At 38.7% G+C, this 27663-nt stretch overlaps 1 protein-coding gene across 3 annotated transcripts in view; it reads left to right on the top strand.

Moving 5' to 3' along the window:
* ITSN1 (intersectin 1) overlaps positions 1-27663 on the top strand; it is a 249832-nt gene that overhangs the window by 32702 nt on the left and 189467 nt on the right. Inside the window, exon 2 of one of the 3 annotated variants that reach the window (XM_081234959.1) lies at positions 26983-27023. The exons of the other annotated variants lie outside the window; for them this stretch is intronic. The gene's annotated coding sequence lies outside the window, so the exon portion shown is untranslated. The remainder of the gene's footprint in view (positions 1-26982; positions 27024-27663) is intronic. 3 annotated transcript variants of the gene reach the window in all.

The raw sequence follows: 27663 nt of genomic DNA, 5'->3' as shown, positions 1-27663 counted from the left end.
AGCTCCTTGTACTTAGGGATATTTCTTTTTTTTTTTAATTAATTAATTTATTTATTTTTGGCTGCATTGGGTCCTCGTTGCTGCATGTGGGCTTTCTCTAGTTGTGGCGAGTGGGGGCTACTCTTCGTTGTGGTGTGCAGGCTGCTCATTGCAGTGGCTTTTCTGGTTGAGGAGCACAGGCTCTAGGCGCACGGGCTTCAATAGTTGTGGCAGGCGGGCTCAGTAGTTGTGGCGCGCAGGCTCAGTACTTGTGGCGCATGGGCTTAGTTGCTCCATGACACATGGGATCTTCCAGACCAGGGCTCAAACCCGTATCCCCTGCATTGGCAGGTGGATTCCTAACCACGGAGCCACCAGGGAAGTCCAGGGATATTTCTTTATTCCCAGTTTTTCATTTGCTTTTAAAACTTGTGGTGTTTTCTTTTACAGAAGTATTTACCTCCTCCCCCCAATCCACCATTATTTTCCATTTTTAAGGATTTCTGCCCACGGTCAAATGAGGAAGTCCTCTCTCATGCCAAGATTTTATGAATATTAACCCATATTTTCTTCTAGCATGCTTTCATGGTTTCATTTTTTTCACTAGAATCTTCAAGCCATCTGTAATTTGTTTTGGTGTCAACAAATTTATTCTAGTGTAGGCAAATGTGACTTACATTTTCTTAATTTAATTATTTGTCTACACTATGCAGACATTAGGCAAGTTTAGGTAGCAAGTTGGAGGTAAGCATTAAGTTTTCACACTGCTCTGAGGAGCACTGGGATTTCTGAGAAGTCTTAAAGGGTTTGCCATGGGAATAGAGGTGCGAGAGGTATATGGGTGTTTCCTGCTCCAACTTCTCCCAAGAACTGCAGACTTAGATGGTCGGCTAGGCACCATCTAAGTAGGCAGGTCTTCTTGGGAACATAATGACAGGCTGTTCAAAATTAACATGGTCAAAACAGAGTTCTTTTTTTTTTAAATTTATTGAAGTATAGTTGATTTAGGATGCTGTGTTAGTTTCTGGTATACAGCAAAGTGATTCAGTTATACAAATATATATATAATAGTTTGCATATGGTAATCCCAAACTCCCAGTCTATCCCTCCCTCCCCCTCCCCCCCTTGGCAACCACAAGTCTGTTTTCTATGTCTGAGCCTGTTTCTGTTTTGTGGATAAGTTCTTTTGTGTCATATTTTAGATTCCACATATAAGTGATATCTTATGATATTTGTCTTTCTCTTTCGGACTTCCTTTAGTATGATAATCTCTAGGTCCATCCATGTTGCTGCAAATGGCATTTCATTCTTTTTTATGGCTGAGTGGTATTCCATTGTATATATATATATATACCACACCTTCTTTATCCATTCATCTGTTGATGGACATTTAGGTTGTTTCCATGTCTTGGCTATTGTAAATAGTGCTGCTATGAACATTGGGGTGCATGTATCTTTTTGAATTATAGTTTCGTCCGGATATATGCCTAGGAGTGGGATTGCTGGATCATATGGTAGCTCTATTTTTAATCTTTTAAGGAACCTCCATACTGTTCTCCATAGTGGCCGCACCAATTTACATTCCCACCAACAATATGGGAGGGTTCCCTTTTCTCCACAACCTCTCCAGAATTTGTTATTTATAGAGTTTTTAATCATGGCCATTCTGACCCGTGTGAGGTGGTACCTCGTTGTAGTTTTGATTTGCATTTCTCTAATAATTAGTGATGTTGAGTGTCTTTTCATGTGCCTATCGGCCATCTGTAAAAATCAGAATTCTCGATGCTATGCCCAGTCTAATCTACACACCCCAGACCTTTCCGTCTTAGTAAATGGCGCCCTTATCCACCCAGTTCTCCAGGCCAGAAACTTCACAGCTCTTCTTGATTCCTCTGTCTTCTACCTGCTCCATATCTATTCCGTTAAGTTCTGTGAGCCTTCTGTTCAAAGTACATCCCGAATCTGACCACTCATCATCATTTCCACTGTTAAATGTTACTCCTGGCCACCACTGCCTTTCACGTGAGTGTCTGCCATGATCTCCTCGCTGGTTTTCTTGATTTCACTCTGCCTGCGTGCAATCTGTTCCACACAGCACCTTCTACAGTATAAATCAGATCCTGTTATTCACTTGCTCAAAACCTTTCAAAGATTTCCCATTACACTTAAAATCCAAGCCTCACTTTAAGAGTTGCTTGTATTTTGGTCTCTGTTGCCTCTCCCGTTTCCTCTTTCTATGCTCACTTTGTTCACTTTGCCCCAGCTGGACTGGCCTCTTTCTCTTCCTTGGACAGGTTCTTTTCCTTCCATGGGTCTTTGCACTGGCTGAACCCTCCCAGTGTCTTTTTAGAGAGGTTCTCCTTGACTACCCAGGCATACAGAGAAATCCCAGATACCACCTCCAACCATCATCTGCCTTGTTACCCTACCTCATTTCCTTTGGAGTGGTTCTCTGTGTGTGAAATGATCATATTTGTTCGTTTACTTCATTAGCTTTCTCCCCATTCTAGAATGTAAGCTCCCTGAGGGCAGAGACTCTGTTTTGTTCCCTCCTGAATTCCCTGTGCTTAGCCCAGTGCCTGGCTCACGGTGCTCCTTACTGGTGGGAGGTACTTGGTAGCCATTTGTGGAACTGCTCCCACCCTGTGTCCCTTCCTTCCTTACACTTTAGTCATAGCAGCTCAGCTGTTCAATCTTGAGCTAGGGTGAGGTTTTGTGTACAGAATGTTTGGTTGGTTAACAAAAGTTTGAAGATAATTTCCTCAGAAGGTAGGAATTTACTCTGAGGATATATGAGGAAGAAGAGGGTTTAATTTGGCATTTCTGTCAGTGTTGCATTCACTTCCTAAGTATATTGGTGATATGGTTCCTGACTTTTCAACCTGAAGGGGCAAGCATGAGTACAGCATGATTTTAAACATTTCCTGCTCAAGATTTTAAACATTTCCTGCTTTTTCTTTACATACTGAACTGCATACCATAGATTGTTTTTAATCCTATAATTAGGATGATTATGAGATTATATTATCTCATATTTACCCTTTTAAAAGAGTGCTTCCTGACTCTCAAGCCAAAGCTTTTTTTTTTTTTTTTTTCCTTTTCGGTACGCGGGCCTCTCACTGTTGTGGCCTCTTCCGTTGCGCTCCGGAAGTGCAGGCTCAGCGGCCATGGCTTACGGGCCCAGCCGCTCCGCAGCATGTGGGATCCTCCCGGACCGGGGCACGAACCCGTGGACCTCCCCTGCATCGGCAGGCGGACTCTCAACCACTGTGCCACCAGGGAAGCCCCAAGCCAAAGCATTTTATAGCTTTATTGTGTAAATATTTTATGTTCCAGGTGTGTTATTCATACATATAAACATATGTTCGCCTTGATCTATATGTATAAGGTAGTGTAGTTTATGACTTCTGTGCTTCCTGTTTAACTCCTCACTGTTTTGATACTCTATACCAGGTTGCTGCTCCCTAAATATTAGTTCATTTCTGTGACAGTTGTCCTATGACAATCTCAGTATTTTAGTTTCCGGCTACTCTTATTAATTAGAAACATCCCAATTGTTTCTTAAGTTACTGCTTTCTACATTTTAACCAGTAAGTTCAAAGAGATTGCCTCTTGTTTCTGTCTAATGTGTTTTCATGTTATAGTATTGGGAGTATAAAGTTTTACAACTGTTCTTTTCATTGTAGATTATACATCTTGTGAAAATAAAAAAATTTTATTGTATACAGCTTTTTCCTTGAAGTGGTACTTTATTAAATTTATTAACTCTTCCTTTCTGTTCTGTGTTTTGGTTTTTTTTTTTTGATTTTTCAATCTCTCTTTTATTTTATTATTGTTATTATTTTGGCTGTGCCACGCAGCTTGCAGAATCTTAGTTCTATGACCAGGGATTGAACCCAGGTCCTAGCAGTGAAATTGCCAGGTCCTAACTGCTGGACCACCAGGGAATTCCCTCTCTTGTTTTTATTTTAGGTGTATTCTAGTTAGCTTGGCTTGGCCTGCTCTTTTCACAGCAGACGATTGTTTAATAGATATAGTATTCTTCTGCATTTTATTGTTTCCCAAGCAAATAGCTTCTAATTTAAAAAATAACTTATTTATTTATTTATTTATTTATTTTGGCCATGCTGCCACAGCCTGCAGAATCTCAGTTCCCTGACGACGGACCGAACCCGGGTCATGGAAGTGAAAGTACCAAATCCTAACCACTAGACCACCAGGGAACTCCCTACAGTTAACTTCTGAAAATTGAAATATAATTGACATATAACAGTATATTAGTTTCAGGGGTACAACAATGATTCTTACAGTTAATTTGTTTCAAGAGCAAGTAGTAGGGCTTCCCTGGTGGCGCAGTGGTTGAGAGTCCGCCTGCTGATGCAGGGGACACGGGTTCCTGCCCCGGTCCGGGAAGATCCCACGTGCCGCAGAACGGCTGGGCCTGTGAGCCATGGCCGCTGAGCCTGCGCCATGGTCGCTGAGCCTGCGCGTTCGGAGCCTGTGTTCCGCAATGGGAGAGGCCACAACAGTGAGAGGCCCGCATATGGAGAAAAAAAAAAAAAAAAAGAAAGAAAGTAGTAGATTTCATTCCTCTGGACATTGCTTGTTCTCTTGTGTCCTGTAGAATATTTTCATTGGTGCCATATTTTGAGGGTCTTCTTCAAGGAAGGGAATTTCATACCTGTGTAAAGGGTTGAATTATAGGACAACTCCAAATGCCTGAAGTGCAGCAAATTGGCCAGCCCAGACGTCCAGAGAGAAAACAAAGCAAAACAAAACAAGCAGTGGGCTAGTGATATCCTGCTTGGGGTCAAATTGTTATCTACTTTGCAAGAGTAAATTAGAAACTATAGAGGAGGTTACTTATTTCTTCCTCCTGCCCATTGGTGAGTGACGGTCTTTAATGTATCAAAGTTTAGTGAGGAGTATATGAATTAGTCAGCTTTTGCTAAATTATGCTGTAGTAACAATCCCCAAATCTCAGTAGCTTCCAACAACAAAAGTTTATTTCTCACATTAATACACTTTGTGGGTTTCATTCTAGGACCCAGGGTGAAAGAGTGGAAGGAGCCATGATAGATCCTCCCCATGGCTATTAATGCTTCTGCTCAGAAGGTGACATTTGCCATTGCTACTCATACTTCATTGGCCAAAGCAAGTCACGTGGTCGAACATGGCCTCAGGGGATAAAAAGTATAATCCCCTGCAGGGATGAACGGGTAGGGAAGGACCCAGTAAGGGAAGGAGAGCAAATATTTTCACAGTAACATTGCAGTATATTTTTGGGTGTAGTGACCTTACAGAAAGGTTTCCTAGGGTTTTTTTTGAGGGGTACTCAGAGTTGGAGATGGGGCAGGAGGGTTTGCAGCCTACATTTTTAAGCATCTTGATAGTGAGAATTGACTAGCATGTCTTAATTACATTTTGGGGATCTCAGCAGACAGTGGATTTAATACATGATAACTGCTTAGTAAACGTTTGTTGGATTAGTGGACAAAGACTTCTAACAATAGTAAGAAAATCAATCTTTTCATTATCTTTAGTGCCTTTTGCAGCTTAGCTTGAAAGAATTTTATAGAGCGGGTCCTATAAACTACACATGTTATATTATTAAATGAAAAATGCATTCTCGGGGGTCTTTTTTGCCATGTAAGAAATTGTTATTTTAATGACCTACATATTCATTATAGAAAATTTTGATTGCATTAAATACAATCAAGGAAAGGATAATCTTCTATCTGGCTACTCAGGACCACTACTGATAATGTTTATTATATATCCCATTGTATTTTCTTTTCCTCCTTTTTTTCTCCATATGGATTTTGAACGTTGTCCATATTTATAGTCATATTGTGATTACTTATTTTTGTACTTTTTGCAGTATCTCTTGCTTAACACATAATGTTGTGAGTCAACAATTGTAAGGGACATAGATGATGAGTATTATAAAATTAATTTTAATTTTCCCTCTTCTCCTCTCTTCCTGACTGTCCTCCTTCATATGAACTATTCCCTCAATCAAAAAAGGCACACCCTGTTCCTATTCTCTCTCACCGCAGCAAGCATGGAAATGAGCCAAAGAATGGTGAAACGTAGACCAGAGGCATGAAAAATAAGGTGGGGAGGTGATTCTTAGACTTCAGCTCCAGGAGCATCAAGCTCATTTTCTTTTTTTATGTGTATGTTTATTTGTTTTTATATTTTGTTTTGTTCGTTTGTTTTTGTTTTTGGCTGGCCTGCAGGATCTTAGTTCCCCAACCAGGGATCGAACCTGGGTCCCTGGCAGTGGGAGCGCCAGAGTCCTAACTACTGGACTGCCAGGGAATTCTCATTTTCTTTTTTAATCTTTCCTTTTTCTTCTTTTACTAAGAAATCAGTTTTTCATATCTTGGAGTTTTCACAGTCTTTTGAAAGTCAAAAACTTGATAATAAGTTGGTTTTAGTACTATTATGTTTTTGTGATGTACTAGATAACTTTAATGTGAGTCATTCCAGAATGTAGCCCCTACTTGAACCTATGATTTGAGTGCCCTCTTTATCTAAGGTTGAAGCACTTCTTAGTTAGCAACTGAGCTTTTGTAAGCAACCCATTGTAAAAGTTCACCATGCCTTGTTGTTTTGTATCATTAATCATCTTCCCTCTAAGCTTTGGAAACATGGCTGACTCTTGAGTCATCTGGTCCTTAGCAGTGCTGGAAATCCACCCTGCTGAGGTGAATGCATGAAATATTTGCTGTCTCAGTAGAGATCTAACTGGTTTGTCTCTTGTAATGCATAGACTGAATTCCTTACTTGTTACTAAAAGATACCTTTTGTGTCCATTTGACAAAGGGATCTGATTGGGGCTATCAGAGTTGCCATATAGATGACATGATTAACCAAACTATTTATTAAACTCTTTTGAATACTCCTGTACTTAATGTAATTTCCAAATATTTTGAAATACCAGATGTAGACTCAGGGAGCTCAGTGACCAATTTTTGAATTTTGGTGAATTTTTCTAGTTTAGTTTTCATAGTCGTCCATTTTTGAAATGTCTGCTCTGCCAAATAGGTTAGGAGTTTGGGCAGAGCAACAGTTTAAATAATGTTTGCTGTTGAAGCAGATGCCTCTGAGTAAACCTCCCAGATCCAAAGGAGAAAGGGGGGAAAAGCAGGAGCATGAACCCCACCATGTAACATCTGTTAGAGATAATGTGAGCCTTGCAAGTTATTCTTCGGTTCCCATCCTAGATTTTAATTTTCCCAGTTCTCTTAAGGTATCTTGGTAAATTCTGTATGAAAAGAGTGCTGATACCTTCTTAAAGAAATGTGATTCAGTGATAACTTTGAGTTTCCATGTGATTACTTATCTAATCTAACATTTATCTCCTTTAAGAAAAGTGTCCATTATTAAGGTCAATTCACAGGTCAGACATTAATCTTGGTTGTCAAGTGTCTCAAATCAATTCTGGAGGCTAAAGTGATCTTGATGGCACTCATCAGAGTACTGATTCTGTTGAGTAAAAGACATCAGGGCTTTGGTCTCTTTTGTGTTGCAATTTTTAGCAGAATTTAAAAGAATGAAAATTTCCAATTATGGACTAGCATGATTTATGAGAATACTTATCAAGATTAAGGTAATATGTTAAAAATCAGCTTACTTTAGTTTAATGTAAGCTTAACTCTTAGAAACTGATGTAAAGGGTAGTTTAAAATATGCTAAGCTTCATTAAAAGTCTGGATTTTGGGGTAGAAACAGTTTCCCTACAGTATCTCATAATTGCCTTAATTTTGGAAAGAGTGTCTTTTGTCAGGATGAAGAAAAAAATGACCAGTAATTCTTTTTAATCAGTTTTAATTGCAATGTCAGATAAAGGAGAAAACAAATTGTTAGCACAAGTTTGTGTGCCCGACCCACAGTGAGGCCAAACAAACTGAAACGTAGGACTTTGGGGCAGAGAACGCTTTATTACAGGGCCATGCAGGAAGATGGGTGGCTCATGCCCCAAAAAGCCCCGAGCTCCGGGAAGGGTTTCAGCGAAGCATTTTCAAAAGCCAGGTGAGGGAGGGGTGTCACAGGATATGTGATCAGCACGTGCACAGTTCTCTGATTGGCTGATGGTGAGGGAACAGGGGGGTGTCACAGGGCTTAACATGATCAGTCCTTAGGCTCCAGGAGGCCTGGGCCCATGTGCTCATGGTCATCAAGTAGTTAACATCTTCCATTTGGTGGGGGGCTTTCCCATCTGTAAAACAACTCAGGAAATGTGCATCAAATACTGTTATCTAGGTGCTTCAGAGGAGCTAAAGCAGAGGAGATGGGGGACAGGCCTGTCCCGGGAAGGCCCCATAGGGTCCTGCTCGGTTACAATAGCAATTTAGAGACAGGTAACTTCTTAATTCATCCTTTCACACCTGTGTGAACAACAGAAAAACCATAGGGTCATTCTAATTGTTTATGACTATAAAGAATTTAGATAATTCTTGCTATATTATATTCCTTTAGAATTCTCAGTTAAGTATATCTATAAGCGGGTCTTATAGAAATAGCCTAGCTGAGAGGCATTTGCTTTCTAAAACTAGCTTTCTGTTGCCACCTTTTAACATCACATCAAGAGCAACATAATAGCAGTTTGTCCTAATTTTAGCAGTGGCAAGTTTGATCCCTTTGCTAACTGTATGTTTAGTACTTGGTTGATGTGGATTTACAGATTTCTCCACTTTTGTCCCTTTGTCATTAATAAGTAATTTGTGGGATATTTTGAGATTGAAGATCCTGTTCTCAAACACTTCATCTAGTGGTTTTAGCAGCATTGATAAACCTTGTCTAAATCAAATATTACACCAGTGTTTATAAATTGTGCTTTTTCTAATTGTCATTCCCCTGTATTGGGCAGAGGCCTTCTTGAATAAAGAAGAGCTCGCCTTTCCCCCATCCTCTCCTTTTTATTTGAAAATCACAATGGACTCGTAAATTTAAAAAAGTTTCAGTGTGATAATATTTCTTTACCGTCAAATTTGGCTAAAGGGAACCCCTTCAGTCTGGCTCTTGTATCCTTTTGACATATCTCTGTTAATTTTTAAGTTCTTTCTTATTTTATATCACAAGAAGATGTCTAAGCTCACCTTGTATTTTCCCTGCTCCAGATCTGGAATCAGCTATTTCTGCAAGAAGCTGTGGTTCCTTTCAGTGGGCAACTGGTATTTAGATACCAAAGAGTTGTGCTCATTGGGGTTGACTTGTTTCAGTGGACAGAACTAGGAGATTACATGTATATTTATTATTATATAAATAAATTTATTTATGTTTATATATATATATATATATATCTGAAAAAATAAATAAATAAATAAAACTAGCTTTCTTCTCTTTCTCCGTTTAACCTTTTATTATGAAAAATTCCAACAAGTACGGAAGTGGGGGCAGTAGTACTCCCCATTACCCAGCTTCAGCGGGTGTTAACTCTGGTCCGTCTTGTTTCATCTTTCCCGCCAGCCCCAGCTCTAGATTATTTGGAAACAAATTCTAGACATCATATCATTTCATTAAAGTGACTTGCTTTTGATAGTGTCAGTAGAAGCCATTTTCCCTCTTGGCACTAGCACGGACTCTCAGGGCTGAATAGAATTTATAAGGAGACAGACTCTGCATTGAAGAGCTTACCTTTTGAGAAAGGAGCTCATATTTTCACTGGCTACTTTCTTCAAGTTTCTCTTGTCTTTCAAATAGGCATGTATTTGCAAAGTTCTTAAGTTCTTATCTGTTTGGAAATTCCTGTAGCAAGTTCAGGTTTAGTCATCCTGTACTGCTTTGGCCGTGCCTTATCTAAATAGTATTGAAGGGAAGAAAGAATTATTTCACCAGGAGTTGGCTTTGAGAGGAGTTAGATATATTGGGTATATTTAGGAAGTGCCCCTTAGTGCTGTAATAATATACTCGCTTTTAAAGGTACCTCATAATAATAGCTTTTCAAAAGCACAAATAAAACACTTAAAGGTGATCTCTTTTCCTAGGCATCAGTGGGACAATTTAATTCCTTTTTTGACTTAAAATAAAATATTCTTTCAAGTACCTGAGATCTGCAAGTATTAGTTGACTCATCTTTTGTTTTTAAACCTATTGGTTTCCCAGGCCAGTGTGTCTTTTTGTGTATTTTGACCTTGCACTTTAAACTGAATTCCTTTCATCCTTTGAAGGAGGCATAAAACTGTCAGCTTATATTGGTGAGTGTGAGAAATAGAATTTTCACTTTTCTCTGTGATTTCTAAATTTCAAGTAGCTTTAATAACCATCATAATGGTTTCTCAACTTCTAAAAATAGATTCCAAAAAAATTTAAAAAGTAGATTCAACAGATTAAATACAATACTTGAACTGTTTTCCTTCAAAAACTAAAACCAGTTTTGACTTAATTGTTAGAGTTTAATTCTTGAACATAGGAAACTGTGGGGTTCACTTTTATATTTTACCTTGTTACAGTCCCTAGGGTTATTGGTGACTTGGCTGTATGGGATGCTGAAAGTGCTGGATTGAGCCAGATCAGAACTCTAATTTGGTGTGATTAAATATGTCTACTTTTCTTCAGGAGCTAAACAGAAGTACTTATATTTACGTTCCACCTATTTCACAGAGGTGTTGTTAGAAGTCCTATAATTAGATTTTTTTTAATTTGCAAAAATATTTGAGCTGCTTCACAGATAAGTGCTATATAAAAGCAAGGTGTTATTAACATCTCATTTTTCTTGATTTGTGTTTGACACTAGAGGCATATATTACTTTTCTCTTTTCCTGGTACAGGTTCTGCTACATGTTTTGAAGTTTGTTCTTTTAACATTTTTAGCAGCTGGGATGCTATAAAAGCAATCTTGTGTCCTATTTTTAGTACACAGTGATGAGTCTGGATAGATGGCTCAGGTAATGGCAAGGTAATTGAACTGAGCACTAAGTGCTCGCCTGTGTATCCTCTGGCCTCTCCCCTTTCAGGGTAGAGTTACTGTTTACAGTGACAGTTTCACTGTCTGTGACTGGGTAGTCTGAATCAGTTTGCCTGCTGCCTGGCTGTCTTGAATGCAATTTTTGTCTTATCCCCTCCCCCCACCTTTATTTTATATCTTGCGTTTCAGGGTAGATGATCTACTTGGCTAACTACTGCAGGGAAGCTTAGTGCTGTCTAATAAAGTCAGAATGAGATCCTTCGTGTTAGGCGACAGGAATTAGCGGATCTGTGATGAGAGCCACATCACTAGACTCCTCAGTTTTTCTGGGCTTATTGTGCGCTTATGGGTGAAAGCGTTCTCCTTATCAGGTTTGGGTTGTATTGTTTGGAAAAGTTTGCACATGCTTCATGTACATTTAGCAGAAGATTCATTTTCTTTTAGTCCCAACCATGGTTGGCCAACCTTGTACTTAGTTAAGGTTGAAGAATTCTAACTTTGGTACTACTTAAAGGATTCCCCAGCCTCATTGGGATTCTTCTGTAGGCATGAGCTTTTCACATAAGTAGATGAGCTGTGATATATTTAGGTTTTGATGTTTCTAGTTTATAGAACTTGAGAGCCTGAGGATTTGGCGTGGTGGTTCTTCAGGGAACAGGAGCTTCTCTTTCTCAGAGGGTGTTCCCCTTCGTTACATTGTTACGTTGACCTACTCAAAGGGTTTGGTTTCTGTTACATTTGGAAATGAATTAACTTTTTTTTTAAGATTTTTTTTTAATGTGGACCATTTTTAAAGTCTTTATTGAATTTGTTACAATATTGCTTCTGCTTTATGTTTTGTCTTTTTGGCCTGAGACATGTGGGATCTTAGCTCCCTGACCAGGGATTGAACCTGCACCCTCTGCATTGGAAGGCGAAGTCTTAACCATGGGACCGCCAGGGAAGTCCCTGAGTTAACTTTCAAGACCAAGTGAGATGACTTGCTTAGCAGGGCATTCCGAATATATAGGTAGGGACAGTTGTCAGTGGTTCTTATTGTGTCATACAGCTTGAATTGGCAACTGCGACAACTGCCTTGCTTTGAAAATGTCCTTAAAAAACAGGGATGAGGTACTTTGGTACTGAGTAAATAAAATAAGCAAAGGAAGCCTCTGATGTTAAACTGAATTTATTTGATTTTAGGGCCAAATAAATGAAGACTGTTTCTAAGAGAAACTTTTGCCCTTTGCAGATAAAGAGACACCTCCTAAGAGTTTTGATTGTTGCTTCCAAAATAGCAAATTTCTAGAACATGATTGCCTGGTTTATCTTAAAAAAAAAAAAAAAAAAGCTGCCTTGCCTCTGCTAAAATATTAAGTTAAAAAGTCATCAGTGTTTTCATTCATAACTTTTTTTTTTTTGAAAAGGCATTTGCTTGAGCATCAGCTTCATTAGTTGGTCTATGTTTTATGTATTTCTGTCTTAACTCCAGATAATTGATTTGAAAATTAACATGGCTAATATAGTACTGTGAAATGTAGGGAACAAGTTCATTTCTGTTGTATTCCTTGGAATTATTTTTATTCCTTGGAACTTCTAAAATCAAGATTTGGTTTTTGCTTTGATATTTGTCACTTTGGAGAATTGAAATTGGTTTGGCTCCTGAACACTTGCAGGATTATACAACATCAGGAATCTGACTGGGGAAAGACTCCTTGTTTAGCCCTCAGTTTATGCAGGTGACCCCTGAAGGTGGAAGGGTGATCACATGGAATTCTCAGTATTTACTTCATTCACTCGTTCTAAGACCCATTCATTCAGTACACATTGTGTGTCATTCATGGGCCAAACCATGTAACAGGTGCTAGAAATGCAGAAACAAGTCCTTGTTCTCAAGGGACCAAAGTCTTGTCTAAGGAACATTCAGTAAACAAGCAGTTTACAGTGGATTGAGTTCTAAGCTTAGAGCATGCAAAGGGAACAATAGAGGAAATCCACTTAAAACCATTCTAGCCTCCAAGCAGGACATGTGGCCCACGTTTAGAAGAGCAGGAAGAGTTAGCCAGCTCAAGAAGGGAGGACAGAGAGGCAGCATGGGTGGAGCCCTACAAGGGGTAAATTCAGTTCTTTTGTAAGGATAGTTCAGTAGTTAATAGTTACCAATCTGTAATAGCTGTACAGTAAATAAAATCATTATGGTTGCCTAATGTTGACATATTAATTTTGGCTCTTTTTCCCTTGGTGTGTTTCTACAAACTGTCTGTGCTCAGTTTTTTTCCCTTGTCCATTTTGTGCTTGTTGATGGGAAGTATCTACATTTTCTTGCCAATTACATAATGTGCGTTTATTTGGATTTAAGCTGCCACCTCCCCAAATCCGGCTTCTTAGTTGCTGGAGAGGGACAGACTGGAAAAAAGTACATTGGAAAAGGCAACTCTGGTCCTGGCACGTTCCTGTTAAATCTTTCAGTAGCTCCCTTGCCCAAGGGTGCCAGTGAGACATGGTCTAGTCTCAACTCCACCCTTACACCTTTGCCCTTGGGATGGCTTCCTTCTTCCTGAGTGTTCATCCTCCACCTTGAAAGTGATTCTGCAACTTCTCTTCCTCCTTCAAAGCCTGTCTGGTGACCTTTCCACTACACTCAATTCATCAGTTTCTCTTCCCTGCTGCCTTTGTACCCTGACCTGCTGTCCATTGTTGTATGAGCACATGTAGAGTGATTCTCTGTTCCTGTTCTAAATTTGAGCTCTCTGAGGCAGGACTTGTATCGTCCTCTCTTTGGGTCTTTATGTTTATCACAATAACTGCTGTGTAATAAATAGCCATTAATTGATGTAAGCTGAACAGTTTAGCCTTTAAACATTTAGTTACGCTTTTATATTTACTGGATGATAATCGTGACTGAACAAAAGTGTATAAGTTAATGTTCCAAGTGTTTTATTTCCATTAAAACTCATTTTATCCTCCTTGTTAAAGAAAAACTTATTCTGACACATGTTAAAGCTATAAGGAAGACTTTATTGAAGACTACTGCAATAGAGGAGAGAGAACAGGCTCAACTCTGAGTATAACAACGATGAGTGGGGACCTGTAGCCAAGGAGCAGGGTGAAGGGGGTCAGTGGATGGAAATTTACTAAGAGGAGACATCAGGGTAGGGGGATTCTTGCTAAATTGACCTAGTACAGGGACTGGTACATTAGAGGCTGGAGATGAAGAACTCAATCAGATATCAGGTGTAAGGAGGTTCTGTTCAACTGACTAGCAGGATTCTTGCTAAAACTGGTCTAGGCAGACTGAAGACAGCACAGGGCCAAGGCTGAGGCCTAGTCCAGAAGAGGGCTCAGAGCAGCCTGATTAAAGTTTGGTCAGGGGAAAGTCTGTCATTATGAGCTTTTAAATTAGGTACTATTATTATCTGCATTTTATAAAGAATCTAAAGCTTAGAAATAGTCTAAATAACTCACACAAGGTCCACAGCCAGTAAGTACCAGAGCTGGATGCTTGCTGGATGCTTTCCATCTGAAGGCTCCAAACTGTTGATCATTTTCTGGACTGTGTCCTGCCTGTGATGGCTCAGTTAATTTTTGCTAACCTACTGTGAGAGTCAGTAGAAGTTTGCCTGTCTTTTAGAATGACTCGTGGCCTTGCTGCTGTCAATGCTGTTGTAAGGCCCATGATTTCCACTGGAGCAGCATACTCAGGTTGCAATAAAGAGGGAGATTTAAATGTTAGCAGCATTATTAGAATTCCAGATAGATGGTGTGACTATCTATACACATTTCTATTTTCTTATATATATATTCAGCAGAATAACATTTTTCAGTCAGATTTCTGGATCTCACCTATTGAAATATAACCACAGAAGGGAGAAAAATCAATCTATTTCTCTGCCGAGCTCTTCACGTATGAGTGAGTTACCTTGTAAACTTTATGAATGGGCTGTTTTCTGAATGGTAGTAATTGAAAAAGACCGTTTTTGTGTGATTTTCTCTATTTTCTATGAGAAATAAAAATTAAAAATCAAATAGCTTATATAGCTGCTGCTTCTGTGGTCTGTGTTCAAAGGAAGCCCTCTTTAGCATGAAGACAAGTTTCCTTAGATGGCAAGGCATTTTGGAGGTTTCTCTCCACCACTGGGTTCCCATCCTATGTATAGCATTTCTTATATTCTCTTGTCCCTTTTCCGTTCCTGCCATTCAGAATTATTGACTAGTCCTTGGATGCCTATTAAACTTTTATATGGTGCTTTGCCCATGCCCTTTGTGCTGTTCTTTAGTCTAGAATGCTGTTTCCTATGTATCTATATACTGCTATGAATTTCAGTCACACTCATTGATAGTTGTTCTGAAGAGTGACTTATTCTCTTGAGTGAGTTGGTAGCTTTTTTCTCTGGGCTTTCACAGTCCCGTGGGTTGTTTTATTTGATGCAAGGTACGGGAAGTAGTGACTGTGAATCATTGCACAAGGTTTAGATGAAGATTATTTCAGTTCTTAATTGTGAAAAATAAAGTCACAGTAAACATCTTTGGTTATAGATCTTTGCATTTTGGATTATTTTCTTAAGGCAGATTCCCAGAAGTTGAATTATTGGTTACATGGATAAAGAACATTTTCCACTCTTGAAGCTTTGTCACGTTACTTTCCAAAGGAGATGTAACAGTTCGCCCTCCCACCAGCAGTGGTTGCTATACGGTTATTAATATTGGAAATCTGCCACAATAACCTTATTTATTTCGAGGTTTTACTTCATTCCTTTGCGTTGAGCTTTCAAGCTGGATTGACCTTAATTAAATTGGCTCAAATTCCCAAGTAAAATGTCCCTCTGACAAAAACTTTCTAATGTCCATTGTAAAGGTTGAGGTGTAAAGGAAATAAGAAAAGCTTTGTCAGAGAGGGAATAAAAGGGTTAGTTTATAATGTCCATGTAGATGAATGTTAATCAGGCATGTTAATCAGTGAGCTGCGTATTGAATGAATTAACTTTTCTTCCCTTCAGTAACAATAGTTATCTTTTCAAAATCTTTTGATCATTATTCGGAATTGTAAAGCTTAATAGCTCTACTGGATTTCACAACATTGAAGTCAAATGCAGTCAACTTGACATGTGCAAACATGCCTAAATTCTAATTCTAGATAAACTGAACTGGAATTCACATTTTGAGAATAAAATTGGCTTCTACAAAGTTTTTCATATTATGAGAAGTGGAACCTTTTTAAAGAAAATACGAAATTGAGAAAAACTGGGATTTTCTTCTTTTTCAATTTTGTTCCAGACCACAGTGTATTTGTGATTTTGTGTGTGTGTGTGTGTGTGTGTGTGTGTGTTGACCTTCTGAAAGCATCCTTTTTTTAAAAAAGTTATTTTATTTCATTTATTTTTGGCTGCATTGGGTCTTCGTTGCTGTGCACGGGCTTTCTCTAGTTGTGGCAAGCGGGAGCTATTCTTCCTTGCGGTGCGCAGGCTTCTCATTGCAGTGGCTTCTCTTGTGGAGCACGGGCTCTAGGCGCGCGGGCTTTAGTAGTTGTGCACGTGGGCTCAGTAGTTGTGGCTCGCGGGCTCTGGAGTGCAGGCTCAGTAGTTGTGGCACACGGGCTTAGTTGCTCCGCAGCATGTGGGATCTTCCCGGACCAGGGCTTGAACCCGTGTCCCCTGCATTGACAGGTGGATTCTTAACCACTGTGCCACCAGGGAAGTCCTTTTTTTAACATCTTTATTGGAGTATAATTGCTTTACAATGTTGTGTTAGTTTCTGCTGTATAACAAAGTGAATCAGCCATATGTATACATATATCCCCATATCCCCTCCCTCTTGCGTCTCCCTCCCACTCTTTGTGATTTTTAACAAACTTCCAAGCTTCCCTTCTGTACTTAATGGTACAGATGGATCTACTTAAAGAAATTGAGTGACATCCTCAGTAAATAATAATGACCAGGATTCTTTTCAGGTTTTCTCTTTTTTTCTCAGGCTTGAATATATTTCAGTGTAATTCAGTCAAGTGAAGTGAAATTAAAGATTGGAATCATGTATCTGTTGCCTTCTGAAAACTCTGGTTTTCTGTGGGCTGCTGTCTGTTGAGTGTTTTAGTGATGCTAATGTTATTGAACAGTTTTTTAGTACTAAAACTTCCTTGTGTCGATAAATCTTGTTCTGCATAGAAGTCCTCTAGGTCACCTAGCAGGGTGCAGTTGGTTTTTGTTAATGACTGCATTTTTCTTTACTCGCATTCATGATACTCAGTGACTTCATTGATGTTGCAGTAAGGCTTTTCCCTTGGACTTCGCCCATTCTTTACACGTTGGTAAATAATCTTCAGCTGTAGCAGGAGGCAACCAGCATCTGTGCACGGATCAGGTTATCAACAGGTAGCTCTGTAGATTTCCTTTATCTCCTGATTGGGCAAACACTTACCAGTCCTTAGCAAGGACTCTACTAAGAGATTAAAACAAATCTCCCTTGAAGTTTCACTTGCTGGCATCAGGAGTTGGTCTAATTGTCATTGTTGTCCATTGTGGCACACTACATCTGTGAAGATGTCAAAGGTGTGAAATATTCACTGGCTTCTCAGTTGTGTACTCGTTATCAAGGCTTACATCTAGCCAAATTTAATTTTGATGAATATATTCAAATGCAGAGCATTTAATCAACACTAGCACATGGGTTTTTTTTTTGTACAGCATGCGTATGTTTCACTTCTTCTTTTACTGTGATCTATAAACTCATATTTAATTTATCCGGTTGCAACTGTTGCACTATTTTTGTTGAACGAGGCTTAAAAATCTGGCAGGAGGCCTTCCTGCTTTCTTGCTCTTTTCAGTGTTGCAGTGCTGTTTTGCACAATCGGTGCTTTCTGGGTAGTTCCTTGACTTCTTTTCCAATGCTGAGGCTTTCTCTAAAACTTTTCTCTGCCTAGGCTTGACCACTGTTCCTGCAGCTGAACTGCTAAGACCAGGCTTGGTTGCTGCCTGTAGTTGGAGGTTTACAAGTTAGTTATCTAGCGATAAAGGTGAGAGTAGTCAACCAGTACACTGTGTTGATTTAAGACTAAGTGTGATATCATTTCTTGTGCTACGACATGGAAGGTTATTTTAATGTTTTCTTTTAAGTGTGCATGTGCCTTGTAATGTGTTGAGAATTCAGCTTCTATTTGAAAGAAAATCTTTCTATCATCTCTTTTTAGTGACCACCATATTTATCCACATGACACAGAGGACAACATTTTGTTCTCCCATTACCTAGTGCGTTACTTTTTTTTTTTTAATGTGGTAAGTATTTACAATTACCTGTGAAATTTCTGTTTTTGGTCACTTATTAATTTTTATTTGGGAAGCAACTGGAAAGTAAGTTGATATTAGGTTAAATGTATATAATCTCATTAATTTGGCTGATAATCTTGAAATTCCAAAAGTTTTACATTTAAAATAAAATTTAATCTGAAATGCCCTTCTCCCACTCATTGATTCTTTATTGTTTGCTCTTTGGTTTGGAGTAATCTGCTCTTTTCCAGGAATTACTTTTTCAGCTTTCAATACCTTTCAGTGATAATGTTTTATTCTTAATGACCTTCTTGAAAATGAGACCTTCAGGAAGAAATAAAGTCCCTCATTTATTTTATTTAAGGCTTATGAATGGTTATCCTGTCTGCAGCTGTAGAATCTGATTTCTTAAAAAAAAAGAGTTAGACAAGCTATAAGTTAATGACTTACTTTTCAGATGTGACTTTGGTCTAGAGGTGCAAATAAGCTTCAGAGAGGGGCTGGTTAATTTCCTTTTCTCTCTTAAAACAAGAATGCCTTTCTCTGTCTCTTTGTTCACTGTCCCTCATTTTTCAACTTTGTAGCTACGTTTTGGTTTTATTGCTCCCTGATGAATTCTCTCCTATTGCAAATATTAAAGGAAGGGTGATTTAGAAGAACTGAGGTTAAAATCTGCTCCTTGAGCTCTATAGGCGACATTCCTTGGCGTTTCTCTTTGTGGAAAGTAAGCAGGAGTAAATGGACAAGTTGGCTGAAATGCCAGTGAGTGTTGCCAAGGGATGTGCTGACAGCTGGGCCTGACAGTGATTGCTGACCCCTGGTCATTCCTGATGCATCCCCTTCTCACCTCTGTCCCCTGCCACCAACCCTTCCCCCAACAACAAAAATCTGGGAGGCACGCCTGTTCTCTTTTGAGAGGACAACTTGAATATTCACTACAGCTTCTCAGACAACGTTGACAATGTCTCTTTGAACTTAGTTCTCTTTTTTATTGGGTTCCTCACCCTTCGTGCCGTTTTAAAATCTTACTCATGAACAAGCTGCACGTCCTTACAGGTCATCTTGTTCAGCTTCAAACAGTAGCACATTTATAAGCTACATTGGAGGTCCATGACTTCAGACATGACAATTCGGCATTGATCAGGTTGGCTGTATGTTTGGGATTTGTCAGTTCCTTTGTCCATTTATTGTTTGGCTTTCAGTACCTCTTCTCTGTGTTTCAAAAGAGCTTTGTTTACATCCTGCCTTTATGTGTAATCTTACAGGGCAACTTTCTGCCTTTTGTTCATCTCCTGCTCATTTTTCACAGGAGTGGAATTTGGTGTAAGACTTGCTTATAAAGCAGGGGTATAGGCTCTTCTAGTTGTTTTCCATTCATTGCAGACTTTTTTTTTTTTAATAAAAGAGATTTCCTTTTTTTTTTTTAAGGTTTTGTAATTTAAAAGTTTTAGAAATGTAAAGGCCTCCAAAAGTAAGAGGTGTGGGGACAATAGTTTGTTTTTGGTTTTGTTTTTATTTTTTGCGATTCCTTTTAATTTTTATTCTAGAACAGGGATGAATATGGGCAGAACAGTGCCTTAAACCAGACCCTCACAACTCTCAAATATGAGACAGTATCATGATATGAGTATATTATATACTTTTATGTGTTCCTGAGAATATTTTTATATTTTTCAAGATATTTATACATATATATTCATTTTTCTCCCACATTTTGACACTTTCCTTTCTTTCTCTATGTTTCATTGATGCCAAATTGCTAGAAATTTAAATTTTCTATTCTGTACCTTCCCATCCTGTAGGTCCTTTCACCTAAAACTAAACCTTTTGATCAACTTTACAACAGAATTAAAAAAAAAATTTTTTAATAAGAAGTGAATTTTAAGTTTATTGCCTTAGTACCATGAAAATCTATTTCAAATAAATTAGCCTGAATATTGGGAAAGGACACTGTGAACTGGGTGTAGACAATAGACCTGTTAAAATGCAAGCCAAAAACGAAGTCTATTTTGAATATGAGGAAGAATAGGTCTTTTGTTTCCTTACCTCTCTAGCCTCTGATACCTTCTAGCCAGCTTGCCTTTCTGTGGTGACGAAAGTAATTTCCTGCAATCTAGAACTGTTGGAATACTGTACATTTAAGGAGAGTAGGTGGGAGAATGTAAGCCTAATTTGTTTATAATGTTCCATTGTACATAAAATGCCTTCTCTACCAAGAGTATGTCTTTAAATATTGAGACCAGGTGTTCTCTGGTTATGAATCCAGCAACATAAGTTAGTGGCATCTTCACAGCACAGCCCAGGTCTCTGCCTCTCCTATAGCCTTTGCTTGTCTAATTGTTGGGACTCGTTTTCCTTATGTATATAAGATGATTCCAAGATTCTGTGAGGGAATGGGCATTAATTAAGTAAAAAACAGATACTGTATATTCATAATCTCCTTTTGGTCTTTCAGTCATTAATCCTTAACTGGACCTGCTTTGGTTGTTAGAATTCTGCTAATTATTCGAATTGCATAATTGTGAGGATTTCTTTTTCTGTGAATGAGTATATGTTTGAATTATCTCATTTCGTCTCGATACTTTTTATATTTACCCTTTCCCCCCTTTAATTTTAAAACATGTTAGAAAATTTTCAAACTTTCAGGAAATTCAGAAGAATAATGTGACATACCTGTTTTTAAAGACATCTTAAATAGTTTAATTATTTAATATAAGGTTAAAAGTTTTAAATTATGCCAATAATTGTTTAGAAATTTTATTCCTCATGATTAGTTTTTGCCTTTTTTAGTATTTTAGTGTCTAAAACTTTAGTGCCTGTTGCATGCTAGAAACCAGTTATACACATTTCGTATTTTGTTTTTTGAAATCATTTAATATTTTCTGAATAATCTCCCTTTACTTATGATAGCAAAACATTGGAAATCAAATAACAAACCTGTTTTAACAGTTTTTTATCATGCAAAGTGACATTTTAATAAATACTGTTTTAAGGATGATCTACCTATTTTATACATATACATTTATAGAGGTGTGTTCTACTTTAAATACATCAACATTTGGGATTTTAATGTGCACAGTGAAACTAGGGGTCATACTTATTTTTTCAACTTTCTATAATCAGCTCTCATTTCTGAAGCTGAAATGAAGAAAGGTTGAAGACTTTTCTCAAACATGTTTTAGCTTTTGGCTTAAAAATCCTAACATTTAGCCAAGCCTTTCAAACTACTATTTACCTGTTCCTTGATTACTCAATATGTCTGAGTGTTTTTCTATCCTTTATATGTAAATATAGGAGTGTTTGCCTCACTCTGAAAATTAATATCTAAGCCAGCAATGTGTTTATTAAAGGTTTTACTAACTTTGGGAAAGTGTGTATTATAATGTAAAGTGTGCAAAAGAAGGCACAGTTGTATATTGAGGCAATACAAATACTAAGCTGTTAATAAAGTGGGGTGGGCATGCTTGTGTGCATGGTGGCTACCTTCTCTGCCTGTGTGAAGAGATCTTCCCCCCGGAAGCACTGCATCAGCTGCTGAGCTTTCTGCACTTGTTCTGGGGCAGTGGTCCTGCCTCCCTGCTTCCCAGGCAGTAGGGCCAGGCACCTTAGGGAGAAGAACACCCTTCTCTGTTTTCTTCCAGGTAGATTCCTACGTTTCATTGTAGGTAACACACCTTACCCCGCTGAAATCCCATCATATGGGTTAAACTTCTGCCTTCACTCACTCCTTTTTTGTTTATTTAAACTGCTCTGTTACTTTTTTTTTTTTTAATATAAGACTATCAACTTCCGTTTGATAAATGCTTACATTTTACTTTTCATATAAGAAGTAAAAGCTCTTTGGACTTATCTGGCAAAATTCTATTAAACTTATTTCCTGCATTCAGTTTCCTCTGTGGTCTGCTATGACACTTTAAAAAAACAGGACTTCCCTGTTGGTGTGGTGGTTAAGAATCCGCCTGCCTAATGCAGGGGACACGGGTTCGAGCCCTGGTCTGGGAAGATCCCACATGCCGCGGAGCAACTAAGCCCGTGCGCCACAACTACTGAGCCTGCGCTCGCGAGCCACAACTAATGAGCCCACGTGCCACAACTACTGAAGCCCACGCATCACAGCTACTGAAGCCCACGCGTCTAGAGCCCATGCTCTGCAACAAGAGAAGCCACCGCAATGAGAAGCCTGCGCACTGCAACAAAGAGTAGACCCGTTCGTTGCATCTAGAGAAAGCCCGCGAGCAGCAACGAAGACCCAACACAGCCATAAATAAATAAATAAATCTATGAAAAACAAGCAAACAAACCCACTTGCTTTCCCCTCCCTCGTCTTTTTTGCTTTCCAGCGCTTTTATTGCTTGGGACAGTATCCTCTCATTCCCCACCCCCAGCTCCACCCTGGAAGGTTTACCAGGCTAACTACTTCAGGAATATTCCATTAAGTTCTTAATCCTGAAAGTATGAGGTTATACACGAGCACTGAAACAAGACTGACTCTCTGTTCCATCATTTAGAAAATTTTCAAACCTTCAGGAAATTTGAATGACTATATAAGCTGTGCCTTTGTTTCCACATCCCTCAGATGGGATAGTAATATTATTTAACCCATAGTGTTGTTAATTGGATTAAATTGACTAATTCAGGTCAGGTGTGTTAGTAGCATTTAATAATACAATTTTAGTGAATTATTACTTGTCACCTACATTTCTCTCTCTCTCTCCCTCTACCCACACACATACACACAGATTTTTTATGTGATTTGTCCATCCCGTTTAATTATAAACTCCTTTTTACCCCCAGCTCTCTTGAGGTATAATTGACAAATTAAAAGTTTATATATTTAGGGTGTACAGCATTCAGTATGTGTATACATTGTGAAAGGACTACCACAGTCAAGCTAATTAACACATCCACACCTTATCTACCATTTGTGTGTGTGTGTGTGTGGTGAGCACACTTAAGATCTATTCTCTTAGCACATTTCAAGTATACAATGCAGTATTATTAGCTGTGGTCACCACGCTACACGTTAGATCCCCAGAACTTACTCATCTTATAACTGAAAGTTTGTATCCTTTGACCAAGTCTCCTCATTCCTTACTCCCACCCGTGGCAAACACTGTTCTGCCTTATGATTCTATGAGTTTGGCTCGTTTAGATTCCACATATAAGTGAGATCACATAGTATTTGTCTTTCTGTGTCTGGCTTATTTCACTTAGCAAAATGTCTTCCAGGTTTAACCATGTCACAAATGGCAGGGTCTTCTTTTATTAAGGCTGAATAATATTGCATTGTATATGTATCCCACATTTCCTTTATCTATTTATACATCCTCAGACACATGTTGTTTCCATGTCTTGACTATTGTTAATAATGCTGCAGCAAACATGGAAGTTCATACATCTCTTCGAGATAATGATTTCATTTCCTTTGGATATATATCAAGAGGTGGCATTGCTGGATCATATGGTAGTTCTATTTTAATTTTTTGAGGAACCTCCATACTGTTTTCCACAGTGGCTGCACCAATTTACATTTCACAACAGCAGTGCACAAGGGTTTCCTTTGCTCCACATCCTCGCCAGCATTTGTTATCTCTTTTTTTTTTGCGGTACGCGGGCCTCTCACTGTTGTGACCTCTCCCATTGCAGAGCACAGGCTCTGGACGCGCAGGCTCAGCGGCAATGGCTCACGGGCCCAGCCGCTCCGCGGCATGTGGGATCTTCCCGGACCGGGGCACGAACCTGTGTCCCCTGCATCGGCCGGTGGACTCTCAACCACTGCGCCACCAGGGAAGCCCTGTTATCTCTTTTTGATAATAGCTATCCTAACAGGAGTGAAGTGATATTTCATTGTGATTTTGATTTGCATTTCCTTGATTATTAGTGATGTTGAGCACCTTTTCAGTGTACCTGTTGGCCATTTGTATGTCTTATTTGGAAAAGTGTCTGTTCAGGTCCTTTGCCCATTTAAAAATTGTTGTTGTTGTTGTTGTTGTTATCATTATTTTTCTATTGAGTCAAATGAGGTCATTGTAAACTCCTTAATTATATTAAGTATTCTTGCTCAAAAGCCGTATTGTCTGTCCATCATTTGTTCTATCCCTTCCATTTTTTTTAACTTGAGCTTAAAGTTGAGTCTTTTCTTATGTGTGTTTTAAAGATAAAATACTTGTCGAAAGTTATTGGAAATAACTACTCTTAAGAGGATAGTCCAATGTAGATATTCTAGTTTGTATTCAGCTGCTAGGATAGCCAAACTCTTGACTTTTATTTTTAGAATTTTCTTTGTGGCTTGTGACCCAATGGGAAGTATCGATACACTAAATTGCATGTATTTAAAGTACACAGTTTGGGCTTCCCTGGTGGCGCAGTGGTTAAGAATCCGCCTGCCAATGCAGGGGACACGGGTTCGAGCCTTGGCCCGGGAAGATCCCACATGCCGCAGAGCAACTAAGCCTGTGTGCCACAACGACTGAGCCTGCACTCTAGAGCCTGTGAGCCACAACTACTGAGCCGGCGAGCCACAACTACTGAAGCCCGCGCACCTAGAAGCCGTGCTCTGCAACAAGAGAAGCCACCCAATGAGAAGCCCATGCACTGCAATGAAGAGTAAAGCCCGCACGCAGCAACAAAGACCCTATGCAGCATGCCCCCCCCAAAATTAATTAATTAATTTTAAAAAAAGTGCACAGTTTGATCAGTTTTGACCTATGGATATACCTGTGAAACCATCACCATTATGACGATAGCAAACATTTCCATTCCTCCCCAAAGTTTTCCTGTGCCTCTTTGTAATTTTACATTGTCCCTTCCTCTACTCTCATCTCCTGGCAATCACTGGCTTTCTATCACTATAGAGTAGTTAATATTTTCTGCAATTTTTACAAAAATGGAATTATACTGTGTGTTTGTGTGTGTATACCTGCTTCTTTCATTAAGCATAGTAATTTTGACATTCATGCATGTTATTGCTTATAGCAACAGTTGGTTCCTTTTTATTGATAAATAGTATTTCATTGTATGAGTATATCACTATTTATCCATTCATCAGTTGTTTGGGTTGCTAGTTTTTGGCTCTTAACAATAAAGTTGAGGGGCTTCCCTGGTGGCACAGTGGTTGAGAGTCTGCCTGCCGATGCAGGGGACACGGGTTCGTGCCCCGGTCCGGGAAGATCGCACATGCCACGGAGCAGCTGGGCCTGTGAGCCATGGCCGCTGAGCCTGCGCGTTCGGAGCCTGTGCTCAACGGGAGAGACCACAACAATGAGAGGCCCACGTACAGCAAAAATAAATAAATAAATAAATAAATAAATAAATAAAAATAAAGTTGATATGATATGTGTAGAAATCTTCCTGTGGATAGAAATCTTCATTTCTCGTAGCTAAATATAGAGAAGTAGAGTGGCTGGGTTGAATGGTAGCTGTATAATTTTTTAAGAAAACTGTTTCCCAAAGTGATTATACCATTTTACATTCCCACCAGCAGTCTAGCTGTTCCACATCTTTGCCTACACTTGGTATGCTCAGTCTTTTTCATGTTTGCCGTGCTAGTGGAAACATAGCGGCACATCACTTTGGTTTAGATTCCCTAATGGCTAATGATGCTGATCACCTTTTCATGTGTTTCTTGGCCGTTTCTGAGAGTTATTTTGTGAAGTGTCTATTCATATCTCTTATCAATTTCCTCACTAAGTTGTTTGTCTTACTATTTACTTTTAGGTTGCAAGAGTTCTTTATATATTCTGAATACAGTTCCTTTGTCTGATATATGTGTTGCAAATGTTTTCTCCCAGTCTGTGGCTTGCCTTTTTGTTTTCTTAATGAGCTAACATTTCATTCTGATGAAGTCCAATTTCCTGTTCTCTCTCTTTTTTAAAAAATAAATCATGCTTTTTTGTGTTCTAAGAAATTGTTGCCTAGCCCAAGGGTCACGAAGATATTCTATCTTTTAGAATTTTTTTGTGTAAAACTATACGGTTTTAAATTTAGGCCAAATTTAAGTTTTGATCCATTTTGAATCAATTTTTGTGTATTTTGTGAAGTAGGATCGGTGTTCCCCGCTCCCGCCTTCACCACCTCCCCATATCCAGTTGATCTACTTCAGTTTGTTGAAAAGACTTTTTTCCTCCAGTGATTTGCCATTGCCAAAAATGAATTCACCAAACGTGTAAATCTATTTCTCAACTCTTTGTTCCATTGATCTGGTACGTCTGCCTTTACATCAGTCCCAAAAGGTCTTGGTTATTCCATTGCTTTTTTAGCAAATCTTGAAATCAGGTAGAATAAATCCTCCAATTTTGTTCTTTTTAAAAATTCCTGTGGTTATTCTAGGTCCTTTGCATTTGCAAGTAAATGTCAATATCAGCCTGCCAATTTCTACTTAAAAGCCTGCTGCAGTTTTAATTGGGATTGCATTGAATATATAGATCCATTTGGTGGGAATTGCCATTTTAGCAATATTGAATCTTTCTATTAACATAGTATATCTCTCCATTTATTTAGGTCTTCTTTAATTTTTTTTAAGCAATATTTTGTAGTTTTCAGCATAGAGACCTTGGCCTTGGATGTCTTTTGTTAAATTTATACCTAGGACTTTTACATTTTTTTGGCACTGCTATAAGTGGGATTGTTTGTCTTAATTTCAATTGCCAATTATTTGTTGTTCATATATAAGAATTCAGTTGATATCAACCTTTCATCCTATGATATTGCCAAGTTCACTTATTGTACTATTTTGTAGATTCCTTGGGGTTTTCTGTGTAAACAATTATACCATCTGTAAATAGAGTTTTATAGATTTTTTAAAAATCTTTTTTTTTTTTTTTTTGTCTGTTTGTTTTTCTTACCTTATTTCAGGGCTAGAACCTTCAAAACAATGTTGAATAGAAGTGGTAAAAGTAGGTATCCTTGCCTTCTTCCTGATCTCTGCGGGGGGGAAATTTAGTCTTTAACCTTTAACTATGATGCTAGCTATAGGTTTTTCATAGATGCCCTGTATCTGTTTGAGGAAGTTTCCTACTAATCTTAGATTTCTGAGAGTTTTTATCATTCCTAGGTGTTGAGGTTTTGCCAAGGCTTTTTTCCCCACATTTATGGAAAAACGATTATATGAGCTTTTTGGTTTATTCTGTTAATATGGTTGATTACATTAATTTCAAATGTTAAATTAACCTTGACTTCTGCATAAACCCTTGGTTATGTTTTTGCCAACATATATCCTTTTTTATATATATATATTTTTTTTTTTTTTTTTTTTTTTTTTTTTTGCGGTACGCGGGCCTCTCACTGTTGTGGCCTCTCCCGTTGCGGAGCACAGGCTCCGGACGCGCAGGCCCAGCGGCCATGGCTCACGGGCCCAGCCGCTCCGCGGCATGTGGGATCCTCCCGGACCGGGGCACGAACCCGTGTCCCCTGCATCGGCAGGCAGACTCTCAACCCCTGCGCCACCAGGGATGCCCATATTTTTGAGTTTCAGTTTTGAATTCTTCTTTGGTGAAGAATTTTTGCATATTCTTTACAGTCTTGTTCTGTAATTTT

The sequence above is a fragment of the Mesoplodon bidens genome (genome assembly GCF_964165515.1).
Source record: "Mesoplodon bidens genome assembly, chromosome: 5".
In the NCBI taxonomy this organism is placed as follows: domain Eukaryota; kingdom Metazoa; phylum Chordata; class Mammalia; order Artiodactyla; family Ziphiidae; genus Mesoplodon; species Mesoplodon bidens.
Note: the sequence above shows the minus strand (reverse complement) of the source record. Positions and strands in the feature narration are given on the sequence as shown.